A 13,880-nucleotide genomic window follows, 5' to 3' on the forward strand; every position below is an offset into this window, starting at 1 on the left:
GGGTCTTTTTTAAAATCTTTTATTGTTTATCTTGAATAATATTCTGGTTGTATTTTAAGCTGCTCTTAACTGTTTATTTATTTTTGTTCAATGCATTAACTTTAGCTCCAATTAAGTTAACAAGACATTAAAAAATAATTCGGATTTTATTTTAATTATAACATTTTGAATATTGTCAAAGTTGCACCTTCACTTATACACCCGCGCCGCAGGAAGGAGAGATTCAGTCGGTCCTTCCTGTCCAACTTTGTCGGATTATTTAATTTTAAAAATGTAGTTTTATTACTGTTTTATATCTCTTTTCCCCCACTTCTCTTCTTCTATAGTGTTTGCTCTTTTACTGCCTTTTATTGTTGTTAATATATTTAATATTTATCATAATTTAATTTGTTATTGTGTTTTTTAATTTTATTTTAAATTCAACATTTAATAGTACTATTGTTTTTTTTTGTATTATTTGTTCAATTTGTTTTTTGTTATTATTATTATTTTGAATAAGTGTACTGTATGTGTTTGTAAGTTTCAGATAATGTATCAATCACTAAACATATTATATTTCAATCATTTAATTTAATTTTGTATTTCTATGACACGCAAAATGAACTTTGTTTTGTTTACTTAGTGGCAATAAAAGTATTCTGATAAGTAAATGTCAAACAAATGCAAACAAAACAAACAAAAGTAAATGAATAATACTAAATAAATATACAAAAAAAATGTAATGAGTAAATAATAAAACTTCCCCTTTTATATATTCAGTTCAGTTTATTTAAAAGGACAATGTGCAGATGATCTAGTATTGTCACCATAAATATCTGTTTATTCTTGCAATGGACGCTACGTAAATACATGTAATTTAACTTTTATTTAAATCAAATGAAAGATCGTGGATTCATTGTAGTTATTATTATTTTAATTCCATTTTTATAAAGTAAACTAAAAAAAACAACGCAATAACCGCTGACATGATTTTTTCCCATACTCTCCCGGGCCCCTGAAGGCAGCAGCAGCCTCCTCTCCTCCGCCTGTCCATCCTTCCGTTCGCCGGTCTGTGCGCGTGCGTGCGCGTCATCCTCCTCCTTTCTTTCCGACAGTGAACGCGCATCACTCGTGAACTAACGGAGCTCGTCGGCGGCAGAACTTTCTCGTCTGGCGGTTTCGAATCCCCTCCTTTTTTTTTTCTCTCGATACAACTCGTCAAGTCGTTCTTCCTCCACCTGGTCTTCATCCTCCCTTTTTTCCTCCTCACCCGGGACTCGAGGACCCAGTCGGTGGGTTGAGCCGACCCGACACTTGGGCGTATCTGCCGGGGAGGAACTCCTCTGCTCCGCCGCCGCCGCTGCTGCACCGACTGGTAAGGTTTAGCGTTAGCATGCTAACTCACTTTTATTAGCTTTTCCCATTAAATTGAACGATAAACCAGGCTACATGCTAAGCTAATTAAAGACTCCCGGTCTTGTCGCGTACAAACGCTTCTTCAAATCCGTTTCCTTTCGTTTTTTTTTTTTTGGTTGTGTGACTGAATTTTCGCGTTAAACGTGTTGTTTAAATGACACAAATAGTTGTTTTTTGTACTGTCATCGCCCTTTTTCTGTAGCGTGAGTCAGGCTGGTGGGAGCGGGGCTGATGGGGCGGTGGCAGGCGTATCCGGGGGGACGTAAAACACGTGAAAAAACGCCGGAAAATAATCCCTAAAAATCGATTTTAAAACCCCCCAAAAGACGTGTTGAACGCCTTTTTTTTTGCTATTTCTTTCCCTCTCAAAAGTTTCTCCTCCCTCCTCTCCACGGTGGGTTTTAGATGCTATTGTTCAGTGATGGACCAAGTGGGGTGAAAAATGTTACATTCATCGCATCCCAGTGGGAATTCCCACAGATAATTCAACATTCTAAAAGGTTTATCTTGTGCATATCGAGCTCTGATGTCATGTCATGGCAGTGTTTTTTTTTATTATTACTGTGTAGTGACAATGAAAGAGCTTCACCTCCAGGAGTGACCTCATTGTGGGGAGTTTGTGAAGGGCCTGCAGCGGCTCCTTCTCCACGAGATGGATGAGTTCAACAAGATAAATTGCCGACAAACAATGGACTAGAGGGAGAAAAAAAGAGGTGCCAGCTCCCCTGGTTCGAGCCCTTTTAATATAATGAAGAAAAAAAACGGTAACCCATAAACTCCCCCCCGAGATGTTGCAGGGAATCGACTCAGACTCCATGGTGGCCATGTGGGCACGACTGGTCAATACTGGTGATCCTAGCCCCGAAGTATTGATGTCATCCTCACACACACCCCCTCTTTGGTGAGTAATAAAAAGCACTTGGTCGCGCCGGGGCTGGCACAAGGTGAGCGTAGCCGTCATGCTAGTGTGTGCAACCGGGAGGAGAGAATGGCTGACTCACCGTTGGTGGCGGTTAGAAATGGAGGACCGGGAGGAAAAAAAAAAACCCACACAAGCTAACGCAATCATGTGAAATGTAATTTAGTGACCATTAAAAACCGCACTTCAGGATTTATCGCTCATGAATAAATAGCGATTTTTTTTTTTTTCCTAACCGAAAAGTAGACCATGTCACTCGCCTGTCAGTGCCGTGTCAACAGCAGATGCTCACTTTGTGGAAAGAGCCACAAAAAGAAGGTTGTGTGAGTGGCTCTAGTGGCTGAATCGTTTTTTTCCCTTTGTCTCTGATCGCTGACACACTCCTGCAAGAAGTGTCTAGAATCACTGCTTCACACGAGACATGAGTGGCGCCACTGTAAACCCGGGGATCCCAACGATAGTATAAAAAAAAGAAGCTAGAAACCAGATATTTGTATGAAAATCCTTCCCACGCTTTCATATTTACCCACGATTTTCTATCCTTTAACCCCGAGTTCACCGTCCAGAACGACCAGAACACATACCTGTCGTCAATGAAGGTCGATAAATGACATCATTAGAAATAATTAAAGAAATAAATGTGTGAATAAATATTAATGTTCATACGGCAAGCAAAATGAATAATAATAAATGTCAAATTGTGTAAATAAATATATATACACAGAAATAGCAAAGTCAAAATATTTAATTTGTTGTGACAGTTTTATATGTATTCACATGTTTATTTATACGTTTAGCTATGTATTTATAAATGTATTTATAATCATGTAATTTAATGTCTTTCGTTGCATCAGAGATCGTAATAAATCCACAAATCACACACGAAAACTCAGTAAGACTCAGTAAAATAAATACATTTTCTTTTTTTTTTCATGTTCTTGTGAGGAAAATCCACAACGAACTTCAGAGAAATAATTTGTATTTATTTTTTATAGAATTACAGTATTGTGTCACATACACAACCCCTGGTCTCAGGTCCCAGAATAAAATTTATTATTTTATACATTTTTAAAAATTCACAACATTTTCCATTATATTCAAATGTACTGTCTGGAAGATGATTTATTACAACATAAGTGACATTAATATGTGACTATTGACAAGTAAACTAGTGAAAAAACCACTCTATTATTTAGTTTGACAGTTCTAATTTGTCTGATGCATTTTTGACACATTTTAGTACATTAAAAAAGTTTCAAGAAAATATGAAGGAGATACTAAACACATAGATAATATACAAAAAAAATATTTGTAACTTCACTACTACTCACTACAGAACAATGACAAGTATCTGAATTAAAAAAAATTAAACCAGTTTTGCCTCCAAATTTGCTCACATTACCTTTTTGTTTGCATAACGTTGAGATTATCCTCTTAAAAATCAGCTCTATTGTCAGAATAAATTCAAAGTGTCTTTCGTCAGCCAGGACTTTGGGGCGGTTTTAAATCTTTAATGACCTATTTTGCTCCCAGCTGGCCTCTCGACCTAAGCCGAGGTTCCGGGAGCAGCGATGAATGTTGCATTAATAGACTCGTGTGTCAGCCTGAGCCTCAGGACGGCTGGGATGTGTGACTCAGAACCAGATCTGCGCTCGGCGATGGTGACAAGGGCGAGCCTGTGCCTCGGGTCATCAGGGCTTCTTTTGATTTTTGAAAAAGGTGACCCTTGCACCGTCGTGAACGAGCATCGACTGCTCTGGTTTTTTTAAGAGGCAGAGGAAACAATAGCTGCTTGTTTGGAGATTATCAGAAGGGAAAGTGCACAATTGGATGGATTTTCCTTGTGTTTTGTGGGAATTTGGGAGGTGATGATAAAGCGTAAATCAACTCTGTGTTCCAGGCGAGATAGCAGAACCGGCTGCTGGTGTCACAGTTGTCAGAACATGACGTTTGTGTCGTTTTTTTTAGGCCTCATTTATCTGCAGCTGCATGAATACACTTTTCAGTATGGTCATAGAAATTGAACTGAGTTTTCTAAAATAACATATAAATCTTGAATAGATAAATGTATTTAAAGCTATTTGTCCTTTAGCAATCCAAGTATCAGTAACCAGTTAGTATAATTGTCTCTTGGGTTAGGGTTTGTAACTGACCCTTCTTTATTCTTAAACATATCTTAATTATCTCTGTTTTTTTCCAACATCCAACAAATTCCTTCCCTTAATATCTATATAATATCGTGTTGGACGACTCTGGTTAATCTTTGACACCGATATCTCAGTATCTTGTGTATCTTTATAGGTCATTGTATGAACATTAATCTTCTTTTTGAAGCAACCATCTGGTAATCCTTGAAGTGGCCTTGAGTTCGGCACATGTTCTGTGGACAGATACTAAATACTAAATACGCAATACTAAAATATTGTGTTGAAAAACAGCCTTAATACGTTCGACCATTTGGTGACAGTAGAGACTCCTTCTAGTTACATCAAATCAGTTGTTGGCTCACAAAAAGAGGTCCAGCTGGACAGATGTGGTGGCACCATTGTTCCTAGAAAGCCCAGGATGGGTCTAAAATGTCCGCGGGGGGGGGGAATGGAATTCCATTCGAAAACGTGTCCCTCTTCAAACGGGAGATAATCCTCTTAGGTCCGCCGTTGTTCCACCGCGCGTGGCTGGGATCGGTACACGATCAAGTGAGTTGCCGAAGCATCTCACCGGTGCTTTACACACCCCGTCCTCCTGTCCAGATGCCCCGGGGCCCGCCTTCCTCCTACCACCTCCTATTCGGTGTCATTGATCCGAGCCACCAGCTGGTCCGGGGCAGGATCTTACTCGACCCCCGTTGAGGAGCAAGTTTTTTGGGGGCGAGTGTCCCATTATGGAGAAGCTCCCGACAGCTCTTCATGTTACAAAGTAGCTTTCTGTTGCTTCTGTCTGTTGCTTCCTGTCATTATGTTTGGGATTACCCACTTTCCCTCTGCTGTACCCCCGTCCACCCCACCTTCTCTCTTTGTTCTCTCCTCCCAACATGTCACTTGTATCTCCCTTATCTCTCCGGGGAATTGGTTAACAGCATCAGAAGGCCTGCCTGGCTAATGCACTTCCTCTCTCTCTCTCTCTCTCTGACCGGTCCATCTGTGGTTCTGGTCCCCACCCTGGGCGATCAATAGCTACACAGTTGAACTCCCGGCAGACCCCGAAAAAAAAACCCTGCAGGTGGTGGAGCCACCAGAGGGCAGAGGCAGGAGTGGACGCTGCCGGGGTCTTTTTATAGCCACTTCGTGTCTCTGCTTGTATTGTTTCGGGGGGTTGACGCCTGCAGTATTGTCTGGTTTTCTGGGACGAACTGAGGGTCCGTCCCTCATTTGATACTGTCACTCTCCCTTCTCCCTGTCGGTGTCGGTCCCTCTCTCTGTCCCCAGAGCTCTTGTCGAGGGCCGACTGTACGAGATTAGCATCTCGCTTTGTCCGGGGTTAACGAGCTCTGTCATGTGTTAATATGCTGGTCCTCGGGGGGCCGTGTCCCTCGGAGCCTGAACGCACCATGGGAAGGATTGGGTTGTCGTTTATGCATGAATATGTTGCGTATAAACTGCTGAAAAAGGGGGTGTGTTGGCTGGGGGGGGCGGTGTGAACCAAGTGAGAGGAGAATGTACATCAATTATGTCATTTACAAGTGCATGGAATTACCGTTTGTACGATTAGTTCAGCTTAAAGGACGCTATAGATCTGTCTGTGTGAAGGAATTGCGGGAGAGTTAAGCCACACTAGTCTAGTCCTTGGCTATACTCAACTCTACCTGGTCAAGCAGATAATATACTTCATATTTTAGTACCAGTTGTCCCAACATAAGAAACAAACCAAGCATCTAGGTAAAGAACTGCGAGAAGGAGTACGATGTGTCAGTGCGAAAAAAGTTCCAGATCTTTTTCTAACTTGTGGGCGACAAACATATCCAGTCCTCCATTGTTGTTGTTCGTATTTGTGTCTCGTACGAAAGTACGTGGACCCTGTTTCGCAGGGATATTTCATGATGACCCCACCCACCACGTTCAGTTCAAGGCCACTCAAAAAACTACAGATTAGAGTCGAGTAGGGCTTCGAATACTTTAGAGAAAAGGCGCTATGAAAAAGTCAGTACAAATAAGCCGATGGATAATGGTTTAAAATGTGGTCTCCTAGTTGTAAACAGGATCAGGAGGAACTTCTTGAGGTCTGTCGCCGAGGTTGTTTGGGAGATTTCAGGAGGTACTTAGTCATTGGTAATAGACTCAGATAGATCAGCCGCTCCTTAAGAAGAAGGAACTTGTTAACCTTCAATGGAGGTGTTGTTGGCAGACAGGTGTCTTGAGAGGGGGGGAGCCAGAAGAAAGGAGGATGTGTCGACCCGTGTAGTTGGTCTGCTAATCAGGTTAGCCAGACTCCTATTCAACCTCTTCAGAGTGAACCGGGAGTGAAACGGTCCGTGGGATTAGCACGATTGACCCGATCACATGCTCCAGGTGTCGGTGTCACAAGCTGTCGCTTCTATAGACGTAAACAAGGACACGGACCAGGAGTGGTTTCCTCCAACTCAGCGGGTCAGTGTCCGGTCTTCGTCTTCATCTCTTCTGGAAGTCAGTGAGTGGTGATGACGTAAAAGTGTCCGACTTCTACTTCCTGTCAGGTACACAGATTCATTTTATTCAGAATTTCCGCCTCATTTCTTTGACTCCCTTCGTTCTTTTACTCGTCCTCATTCATAGCCTCTACTGCATGCTAGCGTGTCTCTCATCGTAACACGGTGATGTTTTCACGCTTCAGTCGCCCGGTTACTTAACAGGAGTATGACCCTCTTACAGCCTGACGGGACCTCACATGACACCAGGAAAAAAAGTGCGTCCATCTTACGAATGTTTACAAATAATGGGACGAGAGAAACCATTATTTCCCACCTTGGCATGCTGCCCTAATCCAGGCTGTGTGTGGGAAATCCTGAACGTTGACATCATTCAGATGATGTGAATGTCCTCCCTCCCCCTCGCCCCGTTGTCTCCTCGCTCCTCATCCCGGGCTCCAGAGTTCTCCCGGCCCTCCCGGCCCTCCCACTGGCTGCCAGGAATCCAATGGGCAGCGACGAGCTTTGTTTGGAGTTTATTTGTTTGCGGCACAGAGGCGGTTTCCTGACCTCAGGTCGGGGGTGTTTTTTTCGGGGGGGGGGGGGGGGGGGGGGGAATGTGAGAGCGACGACACATCAACGAAGGCGGATTCTTACCTTAAACCTTCAGGCGGTGGAGGTTGACGCCGACTGTGGTTCATTGATTTGTTTGATAGTCTTTCACAGAGTTAAACAACTTATTCTCTGGGTGTGGCGGAGTTTATGTGCAGATTTATTCGTCATCCGTTTCTCACATTTCTTGTCTAAAATTGGCGCATTTGTTTATCCGAAAACATTCACAGATGTTGACTAAAAACATATTATTAGTTAAGCTTTGGATCGGGCATTACAGAAGTCTACAAACTCATGGCATTGGGGGCCAAACCTAGCCCGCCATGTTATTGTATGTGGCCTGCTGGATGGTTGCTTTACAATCCAAGTAGATTAATAATAATAATAATAATAATAATAATAATAATACATTTTATTTAAAGGCGCCTTTCTTGGCACTCAAAGTCACCATACATAGGCTACATACATAAAACATTTAAAACACAACGATAAAATATGTATGAATAAAAAGTAGCAGAAAAAAAGGTAGAGGAATAGCATCAAATAGAATAAGCAGTTTTAAACAGATGTGTTTTGAGTTGTGATTTGAATTGGGGGAATGAGTCAATGTTTCTGAGTTGGGGTGCTAGTGAATTCCAGAGACGATGATCATGTGGTGACATATTATGATGCCAGTGTTTTATATAAGAAAGTTTATGGATGTCAAACAATTATATAGACTTCAGATATGAGTAAAAATTAAACCTCCAAGAATAAAAAGACAATCTCACAATAAGACTTATACTTCCTGTTGGCCCGGTGATGTTACTTAAGGTGGAGGGAGTGAGTTCGATGATGGGATGGAGAGCGGCCCGAGCCAACCCTTCTGAGTGAAGTCTTGGTTGAATAGACAATCTCGGGCCCGGTGCCAGGACGAAGGCTTCTCGATTCCTCCCTCGTCCTCCGAACCGAGGACTGAATCTGACATTCAGTGGAGTGACACACGAGCCACACACGACACACAATGATTGATGTGTTGTTTTTGTCTCGGGCTGATTTGAAGGAGACTTGAATCGAGAATAGAAAAAAAAACATTGAATCGCCCAAAGTTTGTCCTTTCGGTACCATCCTGTCGTTCTGAACGTTTCAATCCACGCCCGAAAAGTGTATTAGCGTCGCCAGAGCGCAAACACCCGAGCCCGGGCCTCGTGTTGACTGAGATAAAAGCTTGTCAATTACAGGGTCAAGGGTCACCCGATGCTCGTTAAATATGCCTTCAAAAAACATTGACGTCCGCGAGCTAACAAACAGACGGCGCCGTCTCTCTACCCTGTTATCCTCTTACGAGCGCATTAGTTATGTCCCGCGTAATTCTATCAAGCTAGTTCCACGGATCAGCATCAAATACTCACTTTCTTTTTTTTTTTTGTTGCATCTTTTCTCCGCCCCCACCCCCCCTTTCCACCACTCCTGCCTCCTTCCCCCACAATCCCTCTCTTTGACTATTTAGAGTAGGCCCGGGGGATAGAGGACGGCTCACAGGATGCATATGTGCAACCGCGGCAGGACTGACTTTTAAACCAACGCATTTCCGGCGTGCCCTCGGACGCTCGGCCGACCACGGGGAGCGAATCACGATTCTTGTTTTGTTTTTTGAGCGAAGATTTGACTCCGAAAATCATTCAGTACTAAAAAAAACCTTCCGTCTTCTCGTCGTCGACACATTGTGTAATTAATTACCACAAATTATACGGCAAAAGACTCAAAATTAGGTCAAAGAATGACTTGACTGTACACACATGTCGATGACCTGATTATCCAAGAGCATCGCGTTCGCGTCTAGACGGTGAGAAAAAGCTTAGATCCCTCGCTCGGCTGGATGCTCGCCAGATATCGACGCCATCGACATAAGCAGCGTATTGTGTCAAAGATACAGGCGGTCTACAAACACACACACACACACACACACAGATACATGTTTTTGTTTTATGGGTCCTGTGTAGGTTTTAAGGCGGAGATGATGCCGGGAGTGATGATCTCATCTAAAGCTAGTCGGCTTATTTATTAGCTAGATTACCAAAGTCCTCTTTAGGGCAATACAAACAAACACGTAACATCAACAACTGTTTGTAGATACAACTGAAAAATGTTTAATTGTGTAGATTAAAATATACCGATGTGGGGAAAAAAGATGAGCAGGAAATCTGATATGAACTATAATTCAATAGTTTACTATCAAACAAAAGTACCAATCATTCTCTCTGTCTTTATTTTTAGATCGTTTTACTTCTTCTACTGAAAAATATAAGACAATTGTTGCTTTTTGCATTTTTATTAAAGTTTCACAGTACAATTAAACAACTATTACTTTATAGCTTTGTCCTGCTTCTTCCTCTGTTTTTCCATCATGTTGAAACTCTTTTTTATCTTTGTCTATACTTTTTTTGGCCCCTCATGACAGTGAGGTTGTGGCCCCATAAGAAACTTCATTGATCACTCCTGATAAAGACTGTCAAATGATTTAAAAACCATCAAAGTAAATTGTGAAATAAAGGAAACCGTTATCGTGTTAACATGTGTTTCTTTCAACAACGTGTAACTTGAATCATCATCTTTTGCAAAGCTAAGACTGTATAACTGCCTAGTAATCAATAATAACCAATTTTTCCTAAATAAAAGGTATTTGTTTGTCGAATTAAAGCATCTTTAATTGGAACATTTTCTCTAAATTTTCCGTAACCACTATCAACTTCCAGATAAATTAGTGGGGAATCTTTCCAACAAGGATGGTTTTGTCTTCTCAGCAAACTTTTCGTTCTTTTCGTTCGCCAGCTCGACCGCACGGTTAATAGAAAACAGACATTTTTTAAAAGGTCGACCACAAACAGAAATGCAAATAAACAAAACATTTCAAACTAGAAAACGACTCAGTGACTCTCACTTCTGTCTCTTTTTTTTTTCTCCTTTTGGACACAAGGAGCCACAGCTGTCAGGACTCAGGAAGCAGTTGTCGGATATGTATCCTGTGTTGTTGTATGTTTGCGGACGATAGGAGCCGCGTGGCTGCATCCGTGAACCTCGGCTTGTATTTGGGTTAAAAGAGGTTTTTTTTACTATTCTTTCTTCTCACATTTTGAAAGAGAGCAGATGAAGCTAGCATGAGCAGCTGTCTTGGATTGTCTGAATAAACACAGGCGCCATCTTCAGTTGCTATAAGTGGAATATCGATAATCGTTTTGAAAGAACGAGTTCAAACCACACTTCCTTCAGCGATACAAGCATTTCATCTGCTGCCTTCCACAGAGTCTCGTTCATTCGGGGGTTTAAGGGTTGATCGGTTCGTCTGGAAGCCGCAGACCTCTCTTTTAGCAGCACACGTCCAAGCCAGTACTGGAATATCAATCCTTCTGCCGGGCCTCCGAGCTGCGAGAAGCTCCGAGATGTGCTTCACTGGAACCTTTTTTCTAACCTAGAATGGACTGTTTTAATGCAGGAGTTTCTCAAATAGCGCTGACTCTAGTTGAGGAGGAAACATACCTTTACGTCTAGATATCACCACTGAAACAAACTCACAGAGCTCCACTGTTCTCACCACTTTTAGGTAGTATTTTAGGTTGTTATATGTTCAACCTTCATAGACTTGTTTATATAACACGCCGGCAACAGTTCCAGAGGCACTTATGAAAGGCAAGCCCACGTCGACCACGTTAAGTATTCGTTTGGTTCTGACCCGAATGCGAGTAGGAGTCATGACTGATGCTATTATTTATGTTTTTGGGTTCTCTTCTCAACAGAAGATTAAACTCTTGAATTGGGATTAAAAAAATCAAACTATTGTTGATGCAAAGTGTATGTCATGACTCCTGTGAAGCTAATTTAAATCTTGGTAATTTTGTCAATTAGGAAAACATAATTCATATAAAAAAAACATCAGGCGACACATAGTCAGTTATACTAATAAATTCCTCTGTTTGTTTTTGCTATACTTTATTTTACTTTATTTTTTAACTTGTTTATTTTCAATTAACATCAATCATAATTGACATATCCATAATATGTAGTATACATACAACAAGGTACTCCTATTCAAGTCACCCATCAGGTACATACAAGAAACACAGTAATACAAAGGCAAATTTATACTTTATTTTTTAAGGTTTTTGTAGAAAGAAAAGTACAAAATACAGACAAATTATATACAGTAAACACCTCCTTTTAATTAATTATCCCTAAAATTCAGGTGATTGTGTTGTTATATAATTGGCACACAATATATTATAATATTATACGTACGGTAAGAAAAAAAAAGCCATCGAAGAAAGGAAGAAAAAGGCAAAAAACAATTTTTAAAAAAAGACAAAAATCAACATGTTGCATTTTTGGATTGAATAATCCACTTTTCTATACAACGTTAATCATTCATGATGAACAAAAGATAAGGTTTATGGATGATTTTCTAGTAAATCTACTTGTGATACGGGACTGTTTCTGTTTCTGACTTCACAACTCTTTCACCAGTCGTCAGTAAGTAGGTCAAGAAGGATGTTTGGAGGCGACTTTCCGATTCGTCTTGGTGGCAAACAAAGCGGCGTGTTATCATTTCTGCTAATTTGCTGTCCGATCCGATAACACTAAAGTGGACTTCACGCACAGAAGAAAAAAAATCCAAAAAAAAAATCCTGCCCTGATTCGTAGCATGTTTACGCTCACGGCTGAGCGACGACCCTAATGACGTAGGACCCGGGTGAGTGAGCAATAAAGACAAAGAGACAAGTGCAATACCACAGCTGTCTCCAGAGTCGCGAGGGAAAGAGATGTGTTCCTCTGGCTGTGGTCGCTCCAAATATAAACCGTCCCCGGCACGTTCTGCTGGTTAATATTGACGTTATTTTGATAAATATGCATACACTCAGGTTGTAGATCACAATTTTTGTAGATTTTTTTGCATTAAAATACTGTGATTAAATGGATCATTTTCTCACCAATAGAAGGGTTTCTAGCTGGTGTTCAAGCCTACAGGCACAGAACATTTTTGAAGATTTTTAAACGTTGTTCATCCATGTAGTTAATTGTCACTTAAACAGGATCACAGGTATCATGTCAAGCGGGGGAACTCGGATGAACTCTGGGGTTGGCTACGGTCCCGGTTTCTTTTTCTCTCTGAGACGAGATAATCATTTTCCCCCGTCGACGTTCTGTGTCTGAGCCTGTTTTTTGGGTTTCTTCGCCGGAGTCGGTTTTCTGAAGCATTCTGTCGCTCAAAATGCACGCTTGGCTGCCAAGTTTACACCCCAGTGTTGAGTCTAGTCCTTGTGTAAGCAGAACATAAAAATTGTCGACTCGGATCGAGTCAAAAGAAATCAACCATATATGGGACCGTGAATCCTGACTTTGAGGGTCTGGAGACTACAATTGAGCTCAGTGTTGATATTATAAGAAAATATATTTGAACTTTTGCACCAGTCCTGACCCTGCCCTCGCCAAACCGTCGGTCCTGATTAGTGACATATTTCAACCGACTGCTCGGATTATGTTGCTTCAATGGCATTTAAAACTCCTGTGACCGTAGGGAGTGGCACGAGAGTCGCTCGCTCCATGTTGTTGTTTCGGGTGGCAAGCCTGTTGAGCGAGCATCTATTTGTACGAGGCGTAGATGGGTCCTCGGCGCCCCCTCCAGCCTCGCTCAGCTGCTCCGGCCATCTGTGCAAAAGAAAACAGCGAAGAGCTGTTCTGCGGGAGGTGGGGGGGAAATTTAGGAGGGGAAAATGGGCATAAAAATCAGTTTTAAAGTCCGATTTGTCATAAACAAAGAGCAAAGAGAAGTGCCTGGAAACAGTTGCAAAGAACGGAGAGTCACTTAGATGATGTCTTGTGTTCCCAAAATAGGACAATGAGTGCGCGATGGGTCAGTGGAAACTGGGATGACGAGAGACGTCTGGATTTTAGGAGTTGGACCAGCAAAACATCAGCATATAATGATCTCATTTCTTTCTCTCTCGCTCTCGGTCCAAATCCTCCTTCGGTTTCCCAGGCTCCGCCGGCCAAACCTCTTCCTCTGGGTTCGACCTCGAAGTCGCCTCCGAGGTTATATCACCACACTCGGCCGGATCCGATCTGTTTGTAAACTTTCACAGGCATGTTTCCGGCCGCCCCACGCTTCCCTTCCAACATGTCGCACTCGTACTATCTTCCTCCAAACACTCCGGAGTCTCAAGAACTAAACAAGCACTAAGGGGTGTGAGAAAATATCAAGTCACTTAAATATCTAAATATTTTATTTCACGCTACAGTATCATTTTTCATCAAGGTTTTAGATTAGATTATTTTTATGGTTTATTTTTCCATAAAGTGTGTATAAAATAAAATAAAAATCTG

At 41.6% G+C, this 13,880-nt stretch overlaps 1 protein-coding gene across 1 annotated transcript in view; it reads left to right on the forward strand.

Moving 5' to 3' along the window:
- Window positions 1–1,088: 1,088 nt before the first annotated feature.
- Window positions 1,089–13,880, forward strand: part of LOC148064793 (uncharacterized) — a 30,360-nt gene continuing 17,568 nt past the window's right edge. Inside the window, exon 1 of the mRNA XM_087808679.1 lies at window positions 1,089–1,354. The gene's annotated coding sequence lies outside the window, so the exon portion shown is untranslated. The remainder of the gene's footprint in view (window positions 1,355–13,880) is intronic.

This window comes from Callionymus lyra, chromosome 15 (genome assembly GCF_982586985.1).
Source record: "Callionymus lyra chromosome 15, fCalLyr1.hap1.1, whole genome shotgun sequence".
NCBI classification, from domain to species: domain Eukaryota; kingdom Metazoa; phylum Chordata; class Actinopteri; order Syngnathiformes; family Callionymidae; genus Callionymus; species Callionymus lyra.